At 42.1% G+C, this 6,253-nt stretch overlaps 1 long non-coding RNA gene across 1 annotated transcript in view; it reads right to left on the bottom strand.

The window, feature by feature from the left end:
• Positions 1-3,447: 3,447 nt before the first annotated feature.
• The window catches only part of LOC105511194, a 34,724-nt gene continuing 31,918 nt past the window's right edge, over positions 3,448-6,253 (bottom strand). Inside the window, exon 4 of the long non-coding RNA XR_001001685.1 lies at positions 3,448-4,728. This is a non-coding gene — a long non-coding RNA (uncharacterized LOC105511194). The remainder of the gene's footprint in view (positions 4,729-6,253) is intronic.

A 6,253-nucleotide genomic window follows, 5' to 3' on the forward strand; every position in this document is an offset into this window, starting at 1 on the left:
CCGGATGTGATGGTGGGCACCTGTAGTCCCAGCTACTCAGGAGGCAGGAGAATGGCGTGAACCCAGGAGGTGGAGCTTGCAGTGAGCCAAGATCACGCCACTGCACTTCAGCCTGGGCGACAGAGTGAGACTCCATCTCAAAAAAAAAAAAAGAATGGACAAGATGAAGAAATAATCTTTGTAGTGGTCTAAGGAATATCTATACCCTTATCTGTCCTGGGAATTGAAGTTCCACAGTCAGATTCTGAGAGTACCAAAAGCCCAGTGCATCCAGGGACTTCCTGGGTGCATCTGCTCCAGTCTCCCTATTTCCTAACATCTACTTTATACATTAGACCACACTAGTCATAACATCAGCCCTGTCTGCACTAGTATTTCTTTCCCAAGTCATCTGTGCTACGGGTGCTTGTTGGCGTGGCCCAAGTTTAAAGCACAGTAAATCATATCCCGCAGAGGTTACATTCAGGTTGTGCCAGAAATGGTATAGGGATTCATAAAATGATGTAGATTTTAAGAATTAATACATTATTTAAAATCAGCACATCCCTCCCTTTTAGTCCTCTTCAATTTGTATTGGGGCTGAAAATTAAGTTTGAAACCTCATAAAAGCTATCCATTCTGCAGTGGTGTCCATCATGGGGATAGATAGAATATATAACATACTTGATTCACTCTGGACATGTTTATTGAGTCTACCATGTGCCAAGACTTGATCCAGGTAATGGAAATAGAGCATCGAATAAGAGTTAAGCCCCTCTCCTCATGGAATTTAGATTCTGTTGGGGGTGGGTTGGGGGAGACAGACAAAATTAAAAATGAATCATTAAATATGTAATGTATGATGTAAGGATTCTTGCTGTGAAGGGACGTGACACAGCAAGGGGCTAGTGAATGAGTATGGGTACTCTTTAGGGTTATCATGGAAGACCTCTCTGACAAGTGACCTTTGAGCACACAACTGCAGGAAGGGACGGGGCGAGTGAGATGTGGAGAAAGGGCGTGCCAGGAGGAGCAAAGGTTCTGGGGCAAAAAGGATTTTGGCATCTGAAGGAATAGTGAGGAGACTAGAGCAGAATGCCTGATGGGGAAGATGGCAGGAGTCGGACAGGCTGGAGATGGACCATGTGGCCCATGGGCCTTGGTGTGGGGGCTGGCTCTGTCTTCTGAGTGAATTGGGAGGCACTGGAGGATTTGACTCCAGGAATGTCAGCATCTGGCTTACTTTCTATTTTTATTATTTATTTATTTAATAATAATAATAATAATAATTATTATTATTATTATTTTTGAGACGGAGTCTCATGCTGTCACCCAGGCTGGAGTGCAGTGCTGCCACCTCAGCTCATTGCGACCTCTGCCTCCCGGGTTCAAAGGATTTTCATGCCTCAGCCCCCCAAGTAGCTGGGATTGCAGGTACCCAATACCACACCTGGCTAATTTTTGTATTTTTAGTAGAGACAGGGTTTCACCATGTTGGCCAGGCTGCTCTCAAACTCCTGACCTCAAGTGATCTGCCTGCCTCAGCCTCCCAAAGTGCTGGGATTACAGGTATGAGCCACCACACCTGGCCTTGGCTTACTTTTTAAAAGGATCCCACTGGTTACTAGGTGTAGAATAGAAATCAATGAGGCAAGGGCAAGAACAGGGGATGCCTGTGAAGAGGAGGCTGTTGCCTTCAGGGAAGAGGCAGGATAGGATTGAAAGGATCGCTTATGGATTTGATGTGGGGTTGCAGAGAAAGAGAGGAGTACTCACTTGTTTCCATTTCCTGACATAGTAAACATCACAGGAGGAGTGGATGTGATGGGGAAGTTTTGGACATGTTAAGACTGAAGCCTTGTTAGACATCCAGAGGCAATTTGATATGGCAGTTGCAAATCTGAAGTGTAAGTTAAAGTTCTGTGACTTGGACATAAATTCAGAGGCTACCAGCTTACAGTTGGTGTTTCAAGCTGTGGGCTAAGTGATATTCCAAGAAAGAGAGTGTATACAGAGAAGAGGAAAATTTGGGGGAACAGCCCAGAGGCCTCCAGAGTTTAGAGGTCAGGAAGTGAAGATGAAGGAGCAAAGAGATTCAAGCACCTTATGGGCCAGTTTAAAAAAATGTGCATTTCTGTGTTTGCTTGATTACATTAAAAAAGTTTATTTTAAACATTTTAATGAGTATGTATTTATAGCAAAAAGTTAAATGATCAAAAGCATGCAAGACACACTGTGCAGCAATCACCTCCTTTAACCTCGCAATCCCTTTCTCTATCTTTAGAGACAGCCACTTTTCACAGTTTATCATCAGTTTCTAGTAGTTACTTCCTGTGGAAGAACTTAAATTCTTCTTTACTATACTTCAAAAAATCATAAAATGTTTTATGAAGATAAAACTTCAGTGTAGGAACCTCGTGACTGGATCAGAAGGATGAAGAAGTAGCTGGGGATGTTTGACCAAGTTACTGGTGACTTCCAGAGCTCATCCCTTGGAGCGTTGACAGTGAATAAGTAAAGACTGAGCACAGTAGAGATCCATCTCTCAGAATGTCTCTTCCATACCTGCACATTTCTTCCCAGTGAGGCGGTGTGTGTGTGTGTGTGTGTGTGTGTGTATGTGTGAGTGATGTGTGTATGTGTGACAGAGAGAGAGAGAGAGATCTTATTTCTGTGGCTGTGGGGCTGGTCTTGGTGCAGTTCACACAGGTGACCTATTACCTGTTCTAATTTTAGGGAATCTGGGAATGACCACAGCCCAACTGTGACTAACAGAGAGAAGGTCAGACTAGTGGGTCTATACCATCGTTTTAAAATGTCTGCTCCTTAAAGTATTGGTAGGATATCATCAATCTCTAAATTACTGGGACATCAAATCAGAGACCTATTCCTAGTCTAAGAATGCTATGTCTTGTGTGAGTAGACAAGTGGTATGTTTCTACTGTCACAGCTATTTTGATGAATAATCTCTAGTTCTAGCAAATGGGAATATTTGGCAAGGAAAGCAGTTTGTTAAAAATCTGTTTGATTTATTCATCAGATAGATTTATAGTAATTTCAAATTAATAGCATAACCTAGGGGTTTTTATTAATGATACCAAAGTATCCATGGGTAAAATATGTTGTCACTGATTTGCTTCAGAATACCCCAACACTCACCCTCAATGAAGTTGCAGGTATGAACGAAACAAGACTGTAAAGCCATACATAATTTTTGAAGCTAGGTTTTGGATACATAAGGATTCATTATAATATTTTCTCTATTTTTGGTATGTTTGAACACTTCCAGAAGAAAAAGTTAAACAAAAAGGAAAGTGTTAATAATAGACTCCTAGGCTTTAAACCAACCTCCAGGCTTTATTTACTTAGCCCATAATCTTTCCTTGGAATTCTGTTGTGCCGGCAACGCCACCCATGAGATACAGTTTTATGAGCAGTTTGAAATGAGAAATGTGATGAGCAAATATCAAGTATTGTTAATGATTTATGTAATTATCATTGGATTCATCGCAGCTGACAGGTGGTTGCTTCTGTACACTCTCTCAGCAGGCAGGGAGATTAGGAAAAGGTCCCCCTTCAAGGTTGCTGGCTTTGCTGACCATCCTTATCATAGGAACAGAGCTGGAGCACTGAAGACCCCTGGTTTCAATGGATCCTCATCCACTGCAGCGGCCCCAATCTGGACCTGGTCAGTGTTGCCACTGCTGACGGATTTGTCCAGGGAGCCAGAGAACATACGCTGGTGATTAAAATAATGTTTTCTCTAAGTTATTGCAAACCTTCTCCTGTGTAGTTGAGGCAACACTTCCAGTTGTGGTAAGAGATTGAACAAAAGAAAAAGAAAGCATACAATGTTAAAGCTGGCAGGACCTTAAAGACACTGCCTAGCCTTCTCACTCAGCAGTAAGTTGCGGATGACTCCTCCAGATCTTGACGAGGCCCACAGGCCCTCATTTAAGAACCTCGCTTGCTGCTTTGTTGCTTCTATGGGGCACATTCTGGTGATGAAGGCCACCTGTTTCTCTCCACCAGCCTGGAGTTCTCTCAACTTTGTTTCTGGCTTTCAGAGTCCCTGGCCAATTGTCTGGAGGCCCAGAGAGCCACTGTTAGTCTAAGGTCACTTAAAAAATAAGGCTAATCCCGGTCCTGGATTCTGCCAGATTCCTAGAAAGACTGACAGTGAAATTGTCATTTTGTGCTTGGGAAACCAGACTTCACAATGGTTTTCAATGGGATGGTCCCATCAAATATATAAAAATCCAACAACATTCTTTTTTCAGAGTTGGAATGACTCAATCCTAATTCAGTCTTAAATAAATAATGTGCTGGACCTTTACTTAGGCCCGTTTCAGTGTTTTTTTTAACAATTCTCTCCCCTGAGGGGACAATTAGGCCAGCATGTTCTTCCTTGGAGCGACAGACTCTCAAATAGCTCAGTTTCCATGGCCTTAGCTTTACTTTGACAACGGAACAGTCTATCCAGGAAGGTGAATAAAAGTTTCCACCTCTTGCAAATTTGAATAGATAGATTTTCCTGCTTCTCTTCTTCCCATCAATATTTCATAGGCCTCAGAACCAAGTCTGGTCATAGTGGAGTCTAGGTGCTTCCTTATCACTCAGCAGTGTGTCTGCAAGGGGAGAACTTCCTTCAAGCACACAGTTTAGGGAACTCAGCCCTGAAATGCAAGGTTGGCCTCCTTCTTGCACATCTTACTCCTGGGAATTTCGCTTTCCCCTGTGCATCAACTCCTGACATATTGAGAAAAAAATTCAAACGCTTTTTTAAAAAAGTCAAATACAGAGTATTTTAAACATGATTGAAATATATTAATTTACTTCCCCAAATTCATCCTAAAACAATTTATTAAACCCCTACTATATGTCAGGCATTAAAGGGAAAACCCTCTCCTTTTCCTCTTATTGCCACAGATTACATGGGTCCCCCTTTTGACACATCATCTCAACTATGACCTGAAGGTTTATGTTGGGATGGATGCCTGTAGGATTAACATATACTGAAGCAGAGATGAAATTTTTCATAATGGAAAGAGGCTAAAAATTAAGAAAAGGCTACAACATGACCAAAAAAATAGTGAGGCCATAGGTAGCACCTCTATGGATTCCCTTGGGTCATCCAGATCAGTTAATTATGCAATTCTTATTATTTAGTTGTCCAAATTTGGGATATCTTTTTTGTACTCATTGTTACACCTTTCTTATTCTGAAGATTTAGCCACAATCATTATCTTCTGAGTCACAATACATGAAAAGGTGAATGGTCTAAGTTTCTAACAGTATTACTGCTGATAACATGAGATCTCAAGCATTGCAATGGCATAGCTGCCTCCCTAGGCAAACAATGTAGTCATAAATATGGGTAATCAAGAAGTATAGCAAGGGAGAGAGAAAAAGCAGCAGGTGATGAAAAAAAAAAAAGAAAACCTGGTCTACTTGGGTAATACCCAATAAACCAGCCCCTGTGCCCTGCCTCCAGGACAATAATATAGCCGGTGTTTTGAGTCAGTCCTGCTTTACTGAGAGCAAAGCCAGTCTCTAGCTGGCCTGCAGAGGCAGGAATGACAAGCTATGGAATGGGGCAGGGAAACTGATCAACATCAAGGCTGTAGGAAAGAAATTCTATCACCTGGCTTGCTAATTTGTAAACAAGACACTCCTAGGCCGAGAATCCCAGTTGATAATAATTGCATTACTGATAACCTACAAGTTCTCCTTTTTCTTTGATTATTCTGTTTTTATTGGCCCCTGTGGGATGCTGAATCTCTGGCAAAGGTGGGCAGTGAGTTATTGCATTTTGTGAGCAATATTTTACCCCCTGTTGAATTAGCTGGCATAGTTTGTGTGGGTGGGAGGCTGTAGAGAAGGGCCAAGGAAGGATGAATTGGTATGCCCACCTACAAAGGGCTGCAGCATGAGAAGGCTTTGAGTTGGAAAAACACATTCAAGTCTCCCCAGTTAGTTTTCATTTGGATTACCCTCGTCAGGAGTTCTGGTTGGGAATGGGGAAGGAATTAGGAGAAAGTGGTGGAGAGATCTGTGAAGAGAGGTAAATGGAAGAGGGTTGACAGGTATCAAAGTCTATAAAGAGAAGGGAAATAACATTTGTTTCAAACTCATCAAGCTGCCTTGGTTCCTGTCTCTCTTTGGGCCCATGTTTATCATGTAAATAATTCCTCATTTGCAGTCCCTCTCAAGCCTCCTTGAGGGGCACGAGTGTATCATTTTCCTTTTACATGGACTGCCTCTCACATAGTTT

This window comes from Colobus angolensis, unplaced genomic scaffold (assembly GCF_000951035.1).
Source record: "Colobus angolensis palliatus isolate OR3802 unplaced genomic scaffold, Cang.pa_1.0 Scaffold2, whole genome shotgun sequence".
In the NCBI taxonomy this organism is placed as follows: Eukaryota; Metazoa; Chordata; class Mammalia; order Primates; family Cercopithecidae; genus Colobus; species Colobus angolensis.